Here is an 18,048-nt window from a genome sequence, read left to right as displayed (position 1 = left end):
CATTTAACTGATTTCATCGTTAACTGATTTCATCGTTAACTGATTTCATCTTCATTTAACTGATTTCATCGTTAACTGATTTCATCGTTAACTGATTTCATCTTCATTTAACTGATTTCATCGTTAACTGATTTCATCGTTAACTGATTTCATCTTCATTTAACTGATTTCATCGTTAACTGATTTCATCTTCATTTAACTGATTTCATCGTTAACTGATTTCATCTTCATTTAACTGATTCCATCGTTAACTGATTTCATCGTTAACTGATTTCATCGTTAACTGATTTCATCTTCATTTAACTGATTTCATCGTTAACTGATTTCATCTTTAACTGATTTCATCGTTAACTGATTTCATCGTTAACTGATTTCATCTTCATTTAACTGATTTCATCGTTAACTGATTTCATCGTTAACTGATTTCATCGTTAACTGATTTCATCTTCATTTAACTGATTTCATCGTTAACTGATTTCATCGTTAACTGATTCCATCGTTAACTGATTTCATCGTTAACTGATTTCATCTTCATTTAACTGATTTCATCGTTAACTGATTTCATCGTTAACTGATTTCATCGTTAACTGATTTCATCTTCATTTAACTGATTTCATTTTCATTCTTCATTTAACTGATTTCATCGTTAACTGATTTCATCTTCATTTAACTGATTTCATCGTTAACTGATTTCATCTTCATTTAACTGATTTCATCGTTAACTGATTTCATCTTCATTTAATTGATTTCATCGTTAACTGATTTCATCGTTAACTGATTTCATCGTTAACTGATTTCATCTTCATTTAACTGATTTCATCGTTAACTGATTTCATCGTTAACTGATTCCATCGTTAACTGATTTCATCGTTAACTGATTTCATCTTCATTTAACTGATTTCATCGTTAACTGATTTCATCGTTAACTGATTTCATCTTCATTTAACTGATTTCATCGTTAACTGATTTCATCTTTAACTGATTTCATCGTTAACTGATTTCATCGTTAACTGATTTCATCTTCATTTAACTGATTTCATCGTTAACTGATTTCATCTTCATTTAACTGATTTCATCGTTAACTGATTTCATCGTTAACTGATTTCATCTTCATTTAACTGATTTCATCGTTAACTGATTTCATCGTTAACTGATTCCATCGTTAACTGATTTCATCTTTAACTGATTTCATCGTTAACTGATTTCATCTTCATTTAACTGATTTCATCGTTAAGTGATTTCATCGTTAACTGATTTCATCGTTAACTGATTTCATCGTTAACTGATTTCATCTTCATTTAACTGATTTCATCGTTAACTGATTTCATCGTTAACTGATTTCATCGTTAACTGATTTCATCTTCATTTAACTGATTTCATCGTTAACTGATTTCATCATTAACTGATTTCATCTCCATTTAACTGATTTCATCGTTCACTGATTTCATCGTTCACTGATTTCATCGTTCACTGATTTCATCGTTAACTGATTTCATCTTCATTTAACTGATTTCATCGTTAACTGATTTCATCATTAACTGATTTCATCTTCATTTAACTGATTTCATCGTTCACTGATTTCATCGTTAACTGATTTCATCTTCATTTAACTGATTTCATCGTTAACTGATTTCATCATTAACTGATTTCATCTTCATTTAACTGATTTCATCGTTAACTGATTTCATCTTCATTTAACTGATTTCATCGTTAACTGATTTCGTCTTCATTTAACTGATTTCATCGTTAACTGATTTCGTCTTCATTTAACTGATTTCATCGTTAACTGATTTCATCTTTAACTGATTTCATCGTTAACTGATTTCATCGTTAACTGATTTCATCTTCATTTAACTCATTTCATCGTTAACTGATTTCATCGTTAACTGATTCCATTGTTAACTGATTTCATCTTTAACTGATTTCATCGTTAACTGATTTCATCTTCATTTAACTGATTTCATCGTTAACTGATTTCATCTTCATTTAATTGATTTCATCGTTAACTGATTTCATCCTTAACTGATTTCATCTTCATTTAACTGATTTCATCGTTAACTGATTTCATCGTTAACTGATTTCATCTTCATTTAATTGATTTCATCGTTAACTGATTTCATCGTTAACTGATTTCATCTTCATTTAACTGATTTCATCGTTAACTGATTTCATCGTTAACTGATTTCATCTTCATTTAACTGATTTCATCGTTAACTGATTTCATCGTTAACTGATTTCATCGTTAACTGATTTCATCTTCATTTAACTGATTTCATCGTTAACTGATTTCATCGTTAACTGATTTCATCGTTAACTGATTTCATCTTCATTTAACTGATTTCATCGTTAACTGATTCCATCGTTAACTGATTTCATCTTTAACTGATTTCATCGTTAACTGATTTCATCCTTAACTGATTTCATCTTCATTTAACTGATTTCATCGTTAACTGATTTCATCGTTAACTGATTTCATCTTCATTTAATTGATTTCATCGTTAACTGATTTCATCGTTAACTGATTTCATCTTCATTTAACTGATTTCATCGTTAACTGATTTCATCGTTAACTGATTTCATCTTCATTTAACTGATTTCATCTTCATTTAACTGATTTCATCGTTAACTGATTTCATCTTCATTTAACTGATTTCATCGTTAACTGATTTCATCGTTAACTGATTTCATCGTTAACTGATTTCATCTTCATTTAACTGATTTCATCTTCATTTAACTGATTTCATCGTTAACTGATTTCATCTTCATTTAACTGATTTCATCTTCATTTAACTGATTTCATCGTTAACTGATTTCATCTTCATTTAACTGATTTCATCGTTAACTGATTTCATCGTTAACTGATTTCATCGTTAACTGATTTAATCTTCATTTAACTGATTCCATCGTTAACTGATTTCATCGTTAACTGATTCCATCGTTAACTGATTTCATCTTCATTTAACTGATTTCATCTTCATTTAACTGATTTCATCGTTAACTGATTTCATCTTCATTTAACTGATTTCATCGATAACTGATTTCATCGTTAACTGATTTCATCGTTAACTGATTTCATCTTCATTTAACTGATTTCATCGTTAACTGATTTCATCGTTAACTGATTTCATCTTCATTTAACTGATTTCATCGTTAACTGATTTCATCTTCATTTAACTGATTCCATCGTTAACTGATTCCATCGTTAACTGATTTCATCGTTAACTGATTTCATCTTCATTTAACTGATTTCATTTTCTTTCTTCATTTAACTGATTTCATCGTTAACTGATTTCATCTTCATTTAACTGATTTCATCGTTAACTGATTTCATCGTTAACTGATTTCATCGTTAACTGATTTCATCGTTAACTGATTTCATCTTCATTTAACTGATTTCATCGTTAACTGATTTCATCTTCATTTAACTGATTTCATCGATAACTGATTTCATCGTTAACTGATTTCATCGTTAACTGATTTCATCTTCATTTAACTGATTTCATCGTTAACTGATTTCATCGTTAACTGATTTCATCGTTAACTGATTTCATCGTTAACTGATTTCATCTTCATTTAACTGATTTCATCGTTAACTGATTTCATCTTCATTTAACTGATTCCATCGTTAACTGATTCCATCGTTAACTGATTTCATCGTTAACTGATTTCATCGTTAACTGATTTCATCTTCATTTAACTGATTTCATTTTCTTTCTTCATTTAACTGATTTCATCGTTAACTGATTTCATCTTCATTTAACTGATTTCATCGTTAACTGATTTCATCGTTAACTGATTCCATCGTTAACTGATTTCATCTTTAACTGATTTCATCGTTAACTGATTTCATCTTCATTTAACTGATTTCATCGTTAAGTGATTTCATCGTTAACTGATTCCATCGTTAACTGATTTCATCTTTAACTGATTTCATCGTTAACTGATTTCATCTTCATTTAACTGATTTCATCGTTAAGTGATTTCATCGTTAACTGATTTCATCGTTAACTGATTTCATCGTTAACTGATTTCATCTTCATTTAACTGATTTCATCGTTAACTGATTTCATCGTTAACTGATTTCATCTTCATTTAACTGATTCCATCGTTAACTGATTTCATCGTTAACTGATTTCATCTTCATTTAACTGATTTCATCGTTAACTGATTTCATCGTTAACTGATTTCATCGTTAACTGATTTCATCTTCATTTAACTGATTTCATCTTTAACTGATTTCATCTTCATTTAACTGATTCCATCGTTAACTGATTTAATCGTTAACTGATTTCATCGTTACCTGATTTCATCGTTACCTGATTTCATCGTTAACTGATTTCATCTTTAACTGATTTTATCGTTAACTGATTTCATCGTTAACTGATTTCATCTTCATTTAACTGATTTCATCGTTAACTGATTTCATCGTTAACTGATTCCATCGTTAACTGATTTCATCGTTAACTGATTTCATCTTCATTTAACTGATTTCATCGTTAACTGATTTCATCGTTAACTGATTTCATCTTTAACTGATTTCATCGTTAACTGATTTCATCTTCATTTAACTGATTTCATCGTTAACTGATTTCATCGTTAACTGATTTCATCTTCATTTAACTGATTCCATCGTTAACTGATTTCATCGTTAACTGATTTCATCTTTAACTGATTTCATCGTTAACTGATTTCATCTTCATTTAACTGATTTTATCTTCATTTAACTGATTTCATCGTTAACTGATTTCATCGTTAACTGATTCCATCGTTAACTGATTTCATCTTTAACTGATTTCATCGTTAACTGAATTCATCTTCATTTAACTGATTTCATCGTTAACTGATTTCATCTTCATTTAACTGATTTCATCGTTAACTGATTTCATCGTTAACTGATTTCATCTTTAACTGATTTCATCGTTAACTGATTTCATCTTCATTTAACTGATTTAATCTTCATTTAACTGATTTCATCGTTAACTGATTTCATCTTCATTTAACTGATTCCATCGTTAACTGATTTCATCGTTAACTGATTTCATCGTTAACTGATTTCATCTTCATTTAACTGATTTCATTTTCATTCTTCATTTAAATGATTTCATCGTTAACTGATTTCATTTTTAACTGATTTCATCGTTAACTGATTTCATCTTCATTTAACTGATTTCATCGTTAACTGATTTCATCTTCATTTAACTGATTTCATCGTTAACTGATTTCATCGTTAACTGATTTCATCTTTAACTGATTTCATCGTTAACTGATTTCATCTTCATTTAACTGATTTCATCTTCATTTAACTGATTTCATCGTTAACTGATTCCATCGTTAACTGATTTCATCTTTAACTGATTTCATCGTTAACTGATTTCATCTTCATTTAACTGATTTCATCGTTAACTGATTTCATCTTCATTTAACTGATTTCATCGTTAACTGATTTCATCGTTAACTGATTTCATCTTCATTTAACTGATTTCATCTTCATTTAACTGATTTCATCGTTAACTGATTTCTTCGTTAACTGATTTCATCTTCATTTAACTGATTCCATCGTTAACTGATTTCATCGTTAACTGATTTCATCTTCATTTAACTGATTTCATTTTCATTCTTCATTTAAATGATTTCATCGTTAACTGATTTCATTTTTAACTGATTTCATCGTTAACTGATTTCATCTTCATTTAACTGATTTCATCGTTAACTGATTTCATCGTTAACTGATTTCATCGTTAACTGATTTCATCTTTAACTGATTTCATCGTTAACTGATTTCATCTTCATTTAACTGATTTCATCTTCATTTAACTGATTCCATCGTTAACTGATTTCATCTTTAACTGATTTCATCGTTAACTGATTTCATCTTCATTTAACTGATTTCATCGTTAACTGATTTCATCTTCATTTAACTGATTTCATCGTTAACTGATTTCATCTTCATTTAACTGATTTCATCGTTAACTGATTTCATCGTTAACTGATTTCATCGTTAACTGATTTCATCTTCATTTAACTGATTTCATCTTCATTTAACTGATTTCATCGTTAACTGATTTCATCGTTAACTGATTTCATCTTCATTTAACTGATTCCATCGTTAACTGATTTCATCGTTAACTGATTTCATCGTTAACTGATTTCATCTTCATTTAACTGATTCCATCGTTAACTGATTCCATCGTTAACTGATTTCATCGTTAACTGATTTCATCTTCATTTAACTGATTTCATCGTTAACTGATTTCATCGTTAACTGATTCCATCGTTAACTGATTTCATCGTTAACTGATTCCATCGTTAACTGATTTCATCTTCATTTAACTGATTCCATCGTTAACTGATTTCATCGTTAACTGATTTCATCTTCATTTAACTGATTTCATCGTTAACTGATTTCATCGTTAACTGATTTCATCTTCATTTAACTGATTTCATCGTTAACTGATTTCATCGTTAACTGATTTCATCTTCATTTAACTGATTTCATCTTCATTTAACTGATTTCATCGTTAACTGATTACATCTTCATTTAACTGATTTCATCGTTAACTGATTTCATCGTTAACTGATTTCATCTTCATTTAACTGATTTCATCTTCATTTAACTGATTTCATCGTTAACTGATTCCATCGTTAACTGATTTCATCTTTAACTGATTTCATCGTTAACTGATTTCATCTTCATTTAACTGATTTCATCGTTAACTGATTTCATCGTTAACTGATTTCATCTTCATTTAACTGATTCCATCGTTAACTGATTTCATCGTTAACTGATTTCATCTTTAACTGATTTCATCGTTAACTGATTTCATCTTCATTTAACTGATTTCATCTTCATTTAACTGATTTCATCGTTAACTGATTTCATCTTCATTTAACTGATTCCATCGTTAACTGATTTCATCGTTAACTGATTTCATCGTTAACTGATTTCAACTTCATTTAACTGATTTCATCGTTAACTGATTTCATCTTCATTTAACTGATTTCATCGTTAACTGATTTCATCGTTAACTGATTCCATCGTTAACTGATTTCATCGTTAACTGATTTCATCTTCATTTAACTGATTTCATCGTTAACTGATTTCATCGTTAACTGATTTCATCTTCATTTAACTGATTTCATTTTCATTCTTCATTTAACAGATTTCATCGTTAACTGATTTCATCGTTAACTGATTTCATCTTCATTTAACTGATTTCATCGTTAACTGATTTCATCGTTAACTGATTTCATCGTTAACTGATTTCATCTTCATTTAACTGATTCCATCGTTAACTGATTTCATCTTTAACTGATTTCATCATTAACTGATTTCATCTTCATTTAACTGATTTCATCATTAACTGATTTCATCTTCATTTAACTGATTTCATCGTTAACTGATTTCATCTTCATTTAACTGATTTCATCTTCATTTAACTGATTTCATCGTTAACTGATTTCATCTTCATTTAACTGATTCCATCGTTAACTGATTTCATCGTTTACTGATTTCATCGTTAACTGATTTCATCTTCATTTAACTGATTTCATTTTCATTCTTCATTTAACTGATTTCATCGTTAACTGATTTAATCTTCATGTAACTGATTTCATCTTTAACTGATTTCATCGTTAACTGATTTCATCTTCATTTAACTGATTTCATCTTCATTTAACTGATTTCATCGTTAACTGATTTCATCTTCATTTAACTGATTCCATCGTTAACTGATTTCATCTTTAACTGATTTCATCGTTAACTGATTTCATCTTCATTTAACTGATTTCATCGTTAACTGATTTCATCTTCATTTAACTGATTTCATCGTTAACTGATTTCATCGTTACCTGATTTCATCGTTAACTGATTTCATCTTCATTTAACTGATTTCATCGTTAACTGATTTCATCGTTAACTGATTTCATCTTCATTTAACTGATTCCATCGTTAACTGATTTCATCGTTAACTGATTTCATCTTCATTTAACTGATTCCATCGTTAACTGATTTCATCGTTAACTGATTTCATCGTTAACTGATTTCATCTTCATTTAACTGATTTCATCGTTAACTGATTTCATCGTTAACTGATTCCATCGTTAACTGATTTCATCTTCATTTAACTGATTTCATCGTTAACTGATTTTATCGTTAACTGATTTTATCGTTAACTGATTTCATCTTCATTTAACTGATTTCATCGTTAACTGATTTCATCGTTAACTGATTTCATCGTTAACTGATTCCATCGTTAACTGATTTCATCTTCATTTAACTGATTCCATCGTTAACTGATTTCATCGTTTACTGATTTCATCGTTAACTGATTTCATCTTCATTTAACTGATTTCATTTTCATTCTTCATTTAACTGATTTCATCTTTAACTGATTCCATCGTTAACTGATTTCATCTTCATTTAACTGATTTCATCGTTAACTGATTTCATCTTCATTTAACTGATTCCATCGTTAACTGATTCCATCGTTAACTGATTTCATCGTTAACTGATTTCATCTTCATTTAACTGATTCCATCGTTAACTGATTTCATCGTTAACTGATTTCATCTTCATTTAACTGATTTCATCGTTAACTGATTTCATCTTCATTTAACTGATTCCATCGTTAACTGATTTCATTGTTAACTGATTTCATCGTTAACTGATTTCATCTTCATTTAACTGATTCCATCGTTAACTGATTTCATCGTTAACTGATTTCATCTTCATTTAACTGATTTCATCGTTAACTGATTTCATCGTTAACTGATTTCATCTTCATTTAACTGATTCCATCGTTAACTGATTTCATCGTTAACTGATTTCATCTTTAACTGATTTCATCGTTAACTGATTTCATCTTCATTTAACTGATTTCATCGTTAACTGATTTCATCGTTAACTGATTTCATCGTTAACTGATTCCATCGTTAACTGATTTCATCGTTAACTGATTCCATCTTTAACTGATTTCATCTTCATTTAACTGATTTCATCGTTAACTGATTTCATCGTTAACTGATTTCATCTTCATTTAACTGATTTCATCTTCATTTAACTGATTTCATCGTTAACTGATTCCATCGTTAACTGATTTCATCTTTAACTGATTTCATCGTTAACTGATTTCATCTTCATTTAACTGATTTCATCGTTAACTGATTTCATCGTTAACTGATTTCATCTTCATTTAACTGATTCCATCGTTAACTGATTTCATCGTTAACTGATTTCATCTTTAACTGATTTCATCGTTAACTGATTTCATCTTCATTTAACTGATTTCATCTTCATTTAACTGATTTCATCGTTAACTGATTTCATCGTTAACTGATTCCATCGTTAACTGATTTCATCGTTAACTGATTTCATCTTCATTTAACTGATTTCATCGTTAACTGATTTCATCCTTAACTGATTTCATCTTCATTTAACTGATTTCATCGTTAACTGATTTCATCGTTAACTGATTTCATCTTCATTTAATTGATTTCATCGTTAACTGATTTCATCGTTAACTGATTTCATCTTCATTTAACTGATTTCATCGTTAACTGATTTCATCGTTAACTGATTTCATCTTCATTTAACTGATTTCATCTTCATTTAACTGATTTCATCGTTAACTGATTTCATCTTCATTTAACTGATTTCATCGTTAACTGATTTCATCGTTAACTGATTTCATCGTTAACTGATTTCATCTTCATTTAACTGATTTCATCTTCATTTAACTGATTTCATCGTTAACTGATTTCATCTTCATTTAACTGATTTCATCTTCATTTAACTGATTTCATCGTTAACTGATTTCATCTTCATTTAACTGATTTCATCGTTAACTGATTTCATCGTTAACTGATTTCATCGTTAACTGATTTAATCTTCATTTAACTGATTCCATCGTTAACTGATTTCATCGTTAACTGATTCCATCGTTAACTGATTTCATCTTCATTTAACTGATTTCATCTTCATTTAACTGATTTCATCGTTAACTGATTTCATCTTCATTTAACTGATTTCATCGATAACTGATTTCATCGTTAACTGATTTCATCGTTAACTGATTTCATCTTCATTTAACTGATTTCATCGTTAACTGATTTCATCGTTAACTGATTTCATCTTCATTTAACTGATTTCATCGTTAACTGATTTCATCTTCATTTAACTGATTCCATCGTTAACTGATTCCATCGTTAACTGATTTCATCGTTAACTGATTTCATCTTCATTTAACTGATTTCATTTTCTTTCTTCATTTAACTGATTTCATCGTTAACTGATTTCATCTTCATTTAACTGATTTCATCGTTAACTGATTTCATCGTTAACTGATTTCATCGTTAACTGATTTCATCGTTAACTGATTTCATCTTCATTTAACTGATTTCATCGTTAACTGATTTCATCTTCATTTAACTGATTTCATCGATAACTGATTTCATCGTTAACTGATTTCATCGTTAACTGATTTCATCTTCATTTAACTGATTTCATCGTTAACTGATTTCATCGTTAACTGATTTCATCGTTAACTGATTTCATCGTTAACTGATTTCATCTTCATTTAACTGATTTCATCGTTAACTGATTTCATCTTCATTTAACTGATTCCATCGTTAACTGATTCCATCGTTAACTGATTTCATCGTTAACTGATTTCATCTTCATTTAACTGATTTCATTTTCTTTCTTCATTTAACTGATTTCATCGTTAACTGATTTCATCTTCATTTAACTGATTTCATCGTTAACTGATTTCATCGTTAACTGATTCCATCGTTAACTGATTTCATCTTTAACTGATTTCATCGTTAACTGATTTCATCTTCATTTAACTGATTTCATCGTTAAGTGATTTCATCGTTAACTGATTCCATCGTTAACTGATTTCATCGTTAACTGATTTCATCGTTAACTGATTTCATCTTCATTTAACTGATTTCATCGTTAAGTGATTTCATCGTTAACTGATTTCATCGTTAACTGATTTCATCGTTAACTGATTTCATCTTCATTTAACTGATTTCATCGTTAACTGATTTCATCGTTAACTGATTTCATCTTCATTTAACTGATTCCATCGTTAACTGATTTCATCGTTAACTGATTTCATCTTCATTTAACTGATTTCATCGTTAACTGATTTCATCGTTAACTGATTTCATCGTTAACTGATTTCATCTTCATTTAACTGATTTCATCTTTAACTGATTTCATCTTCATTTAACTGATTCCATCGTTAACTGATTTAATCGTTAACTGATTTCATCGTTACCTGATTTCATCGTTACCTGATTTCATCGTTAACTGATTTCATCTTTAACTGATTTTATCGTTAACTGATTTCATCGTTAACTGATTTCATCTTCATTTAACTGATTTCATCGTTAACTGATTTCATCGTTAACTGATTCCATCGTTAACTGATTTCATCGTTAACTGATTTCATCTTCATTTAACTGATTTCATCGTTAACTGATTTCATCGTTAACTGATTTCATCTTTAACTGATTTCATCGTTAACTGATTTCATCTTCATTTAACTGATTTCATCGTTAACTGATTTCATCGTTAACTGATTTCATCTTCATTTAACTGATTCCATCGTTAACTGATTTCATCGTTAACTGATTTCATCTTTAACTGATTTCATCGTTAACTGATTTCATCTTCATTTAACTGATTTTATCTTCATTTAACTGATTTCATCGTTAACTGATTTCATCGTTAACTGATTCCATCGTTAACTGATTTCATCTTTAACTGATTTCATCGTTAACTGAATTCATCTTCATTTAACTGATTTCATCGTTAACTGATTTCATCTTCATTTAACTGATTTCATCGTTAACTGATTTCATCGTTAACTGATTTCATCTTTAACTGATTTCATCGTTAACTGATTTCATCTTCATTTAACTGATTTAATCTTCATTTAACTGATTTCATCGTTAACTGATTTCATCTTCATTTAACTGATTCCATCGTTAACTGATTTCATCGTTAACTGATTTCATCGTTAACTGATTTCATCTTCATTTAACTGATTTCATTTTCATTCTTCATTTAAATGATTTCATCGTTAACTGATTTCATTTTTAACTGATTTCATCGTTAACTGATTTCATCTTCATTTAACTGATTTCATCGTTAACTGATTTCATCTTCATTTAACTGATTTCATCGTTAACTGATTTCATCGTTAACTGATTTCATCTTTAACTGATTTCATCGTTAACTGATTTCATCTTCATTTAACTGATTTCATCTTCATTTAACTGATTTCATCGTTAACTGATTCCATCGTTAACTGATTTCATCTTTAACTGATTTCATCGTTAACTGATTTCATCTTCATTTAACTGATTTCATCGTTAACTGATTTCATCTTCATTTAACTGATTTCATCGTTAACTGATTTCATCGTTAACTGATTTCATCTTCATTTAACTGATTTCATCTTCATTTAACTGATTTCATCGTTAACTGATTTCTTCGTTAACTGATTTCATCTTCATTTAACTGATTCCATCGTTAACTGATTTCATCGTTAACTGATTTCATCTTCATTTAACTGATTTCATTTTCATTCTTCATTTAAATGATTTCATCGTTAACTGATTTCATTTTTAACTGATTTCATCGTTAACTGATTTCATCTTCATTTAACTGATTTCATCGTTAACTGATTTCATCGTTAACTGATTTCATCGTTAACTGATTTCATCTTTAACTGATTTCATCGTTAACTGATTTCATCTTCATTTAACTGATTTCATCTTCATTTAACTGATTCCATCGTTAACTGATTTCATCTTTAACTGATTTCATCGTTAACTGATTTCATCTTCATTTAACTGATTTCATCGTTAACTGATTTCATCTTCATTTAACTGATTTCATCGTTAACTGATTTCATCTTCATTTAACTGATTTCATCGTTAACTGATTTCATCGTTAACTGATTTCATCGTTAACTGATTTCATCTTCATTTAACTGATTTCATCTTCATTTAACTGATTTCATCGTTAACTGATTTCATCGTTAACTGATTTCATCTTCATTTAACTGATTCCATCGTTAACTGATTTCATCGTTAACTGATTTCATCGTTAACTGATTTCATCTTCATTTAACTGATTCCATCGTTAACTGATTCCATCGTTAACTGATTTCATCGTTAACTGATTTCATCTTCATTTAACTGATTTCATCGTTAACTGATTTCATCGTTAACTGATTCCATCGTTAACTGATTTCATCGTTAACTGATTCCATCGTTAACTGATTTCATCTTCATTTAACTGATTCCATCGTTAACTGATTTCATCGTTAACTGATTTCATCTTCATTTAACTGATTTCATCGTTAACTGATTTCATCGTTAACTGATTTCATCTTCATTTAACTGATTTCATCGTTAACTGATTTCATCGTTAACTGATTTCATCTTCATTTAACTGATTTCATCTTCATTTAACTGATTTCATCGTTAACTGATTACATCTTCATTTAACTGATTTCATCGTTAACTGATTTCATCGTTAACTGATTTCATCTTCATTTAACTGATTTCATCTTCATTTAACTGATTTCATCGTTAACTGATTCCATCGTTAACTGATTTCATCTTTAACTGATTTCATCGTTAACTGATTTCATCTTCATTTAACTGATTTCATCGTTAACTGATTTCATCGTTAACTGATTTCATCTTCATTTAACTGATTCCATCGTTAACTGATTTCATCGTTAACTGATTTCATCTTTAACTGATTTCATCGTTAACTGATTTCATCTTCATTTAACTGATTTCATCTTCATTTAACTGATTTCATCGTTAACTGATTTCATCTTCATTTAACTGATTCCATCGTTAACTGATTTCATCGTTAACTGATTTCATCGTTAACTGATTTCAACTTCATTTAACTGATTTCATCGTTAACTGATTTCATCTTCATTTAACTGATTTCATCGTTAACTGATTTCATCGTTAACTGATTCCATCGTTAACTGATTTCATCGTTAACTGATTTCATCGTTAACTGATTTCATCTTCATTTAACTGATTTCATCGTTAACTGATTTCATCGTTAACTGATTTCATCTTCATTTAACTGATTTCATTTTCATTCTTCATTTAACAGATTTCATCGTTAACTGATTTCATCGTTAACTGATTTCATCTTCATTTAACTGATTTCATCGTTAACTGATTTCATCGTTAACTGATTTCATCGTTAACTGATTTCATCTTCATTTAACTGATTCCATCGTTAACTGATTTCATCTTTAACTGATTTCATCATTAACTGATTTCATCTTCATTTAACTGATTTCATCATTAACTGATTTCATCTTCATTTAACTGATTTCATCGTTAACTGATTTCATCTTCATTTAACTGATTTCATCTTCATTTAACTGATTTCATCGTTAACTGATTTCATCTTCATTTAACTGATTCCATCGTTAACTGATTTCATCGTTTACTGATTTCATCGTTAACTGATTTCATCTTCATTTAACTGATTTCATTTTCATTCTTCATTTAACTGATTTCATCGTTAACTGATTTAATCTTCATGTAACTGATTTCATCTTTAACTGATTTCATCGTTAACTGATTTCATCTTCATTTAACTGATTTCATCTTCATTTAACTGATTTCATCGTTAACTGATTTCATCTTCATTTAACTGATTCCATCGTTAACTGATTTCATCTTTAACTGATTTCATCGTTAACTGATTTCATCTTCATTTAACTGATTTCATCGTTAACTGATTTCATCTTCATTTAACTGATTTCATCGTTAACTGATTTCATCGTTACCTGATTTCATCGTTAACTGATTTCATCTTCATTTAACTGATTTCATCGTTAACTGATTTCATCGTTAACTGATTTCATCTTCATTTAACTGATTCCATCGTTAACTGATTTCATCGTTAACTGATTTCATCTTCATTTAACTGATTCCATCGTTAACTGATTTCATCGTTAACTGATTTCATCGTTAACTGATTTCATCTTCATTTAACTGATTTCATCGTTAACTGATTTCATCGTTAACTGATTCCATCGTTAACTGATTTCATCTTCATTTAACTGATTTCATCGTTAACTGATTTTATCGTTAACTGATTTCATCTTCATTTAACTGATTTCATCGTTAACTGATTTCATCGTTAACTGATTTCATCGTTAACTGATTCCATCGTTAACTGATTTCATCTTCATTTAACTGATTCCATCGTTAACTGATTTCATCGTTTACTGATTTCATCGTTAACTGATTTCATCTTCATTTAACTGATTTCATTTTCATTCTTCATTTAACTGATTTCATCTTTAACTGATTCCATCGTTAACTGATTTCATCTTCATTTAACTGATTTCATCGTTAACTGATTTCATCTTCATTTAACTGATTCCATCGTTAACTGATTCCATCGTTAACTGATTTCATCGTTAACTGATTTCATCTTCATTTAACTGATTCCATCGTTAACTGATTTCATCGTTAACTGATTTCATCTTCATTTAACTGATTTCATCGTTAACTGATTTCATCTTCATTTAACTGATTCCATCGTTAACTGATTTCATCGTTAACTGATTTCATCGTTAACTGATTTCATCTTCATTTAACTGATTCCATCGTTAACTGATTTCATCGTTAACTGATTTCATCTTCATTTAACTGATTTCATCGTTAACTGATTTCATCGTTAACTGATTTCATCTTCATTTAACTGATTCCATCGTTAACTGATTTCATCGTTAACTGATTTCATCTTTAACTGATTTCATCGTTAACTGATTTCATCTTCATTTAACTGATTTCATCGTTAACTGATTTCATCGTTAACTGATTTCATCGTTAACTGATTCCATCGTTAACTGATTTCATCGTTAACTGATTCCATCTTTAACTGATTTCATCTTCATTTAACTGATTTCATCGTTAACTGATTTCATCGTTAACTGATTTCATCTTCATTTAACTGATTTCATCTTCATTTAACTGATTTCATCGTTAACTGATTCCATCGTTAACTGATTTCATCTTTAACTGATTTCATCGTTAACTGATTTCATCTTCATTTAACTGATTTCATCGTTAACTGATTTCATCGTTAACTGATTTCATCTTCATTTAACTGATTCCATCGTTAACTGATTTCATCGTTAACTGATTTCATCTTTAACTGATTTCATCGTTAACTGATTTCATCTTCATTTAACTGATTTCATCTTCATTTAACTGATTTCATCGTTAACTGATTTCATCGTTAACTGATTCCATCGTTAACTGATTTCATCGTTAACTGATTTCATCTTCATTTAACTGATTTCATCGTTAACTGATTTCATCGTTAACTGATTTCATCTTCATTTAACTGATTTCATCGTTAACTGATTTCATCGTTAACTGATTTCATCGTTAACTGATTTCATCTTCATTTAACTGATTTCATCGTTAACTGATTTCATCTTTAACTGATTTCATCGTTAACTGATTTCATCTTTAACTGATTTCATCGTTAACTGATTTCATCTTCATTTAACTGATTTCATTTTCATTCTTCATTTAACAGATTTCATCGTTAACTGATTTCATCGTTAACTGATTTCATCTTCTTTTAACTGATTTCATCGTTAACTGATTTCATCGTTAACTGATTTCATCTTCATTTAACTGATTCCATTGTTAACTGATTTCATCTTTAACTGATTTCATCATTAACTGATTTCATCTTCATTTAACTGATTTCATCATTAACTGATTTCATCTTCATTTAACTGATTTCATCGTTAACTGATTTCATCTTCATTTAACTGATTTCATCTTCATTTAACTGATTTCATCGTTAACTGATTTCATCTTCATTTAACTGATTCCATCGTTAACTGATTTCATCGTTTACTGATTTCATCGTTAACTGATTTCATCTTCATTTAACTGATTTCATCGTTAACTGATTTCATCTTTAACTGATTTCATCGTTAACTGATTTCATCTTTAACTGATTTCATCGTTAACTGATTTCATCTTCATTTAACTGATTTCATTTTCATTCTTCATTTAACAGATTTCATCGTTAACTGATTTCATCGTTAACTGATTTCATCTTCATTTAACTGATTTCATCGTTAACTGATTTCATCGTTAACTGATTTCATCTTCATTTAACTGATTCCATTGTTAACTGATTTCATCTTTAACTGATTTCATCATTAACTGATTTCATCTTCATTTAACTGATTTCATCATTAACTGATTTCATCTTCATTTAACTGATTTCATCGTTAACTGATTTCATCTTCATTTAACTGATTTCATCTTCATTTAACTGATTTCATCGTTAACTGATTTCATCTTCATTTAACTGATTCCATCGTTAACTGATTTCATCGTTTACTGATTTCATCGTTAACTGATTTCATCTTCATTTAACTGATTTCATTTTCATTCTTCATTTAACTGATTTCATCGTTAACTGATTTAATCTTCATGTAACTGATTTCATCTTTAACTGATTTCATCGTTAACTGATTTCATCTTCATTTAACTGATTTCATCTTCATTTAACTGATTTCATCGTTAACTGATTTCATCTTCATTTAACTGATTCCATCGTTAACTGATTTCATCGTTTACTGATTTCATCGTTAACTGATTTCATCTTCATTTAACTGATTTCATTTTCATTCTTCATTTAACTGATTTCATCGTTAACTGATTTCATCTTTAACTGATTTCATCGTTAACTGATTTCATCTTCATTTAACTGATTTCATCGTTAACTGATTTCATCTTCATTTAACTGATTTCATCGTTAACTGATTTCATCGTTACCTGATTTCATCTTCATTTAACTGATTCCATCGTTAACTGATTTCATCGTTAACTGATTTCATCTTTAACTGATTTCATCTTCATTTAACTGATTTCATCTTCATTTAACTGATTTCATCGTTAACTGATTTCATCGTTAACTGATTTCATCTTTAACTGATTTCATCG

This window comes from Semicossyphus pulcher, unplaced genomic scaffold, assembly GCF_022749685.1.
Source record: "Semicossyphus pulcher isolate SPU_LCO1_2020_fin unplaced genomic scaffold, fSemPul1.0.p SCAF_2, whole genome shotgun sequence".
In the NCBI taxonomy this organism is placed as follows: domain Eukaryota; kingdom Metazoa; phylum Chordata; class Actinopteri; order Labriformes; family Labridae; genus Semicossyphus; species Semicossyphus pulcher.
Note: the sequence above shows the minus strand (reverse complement) of the source record.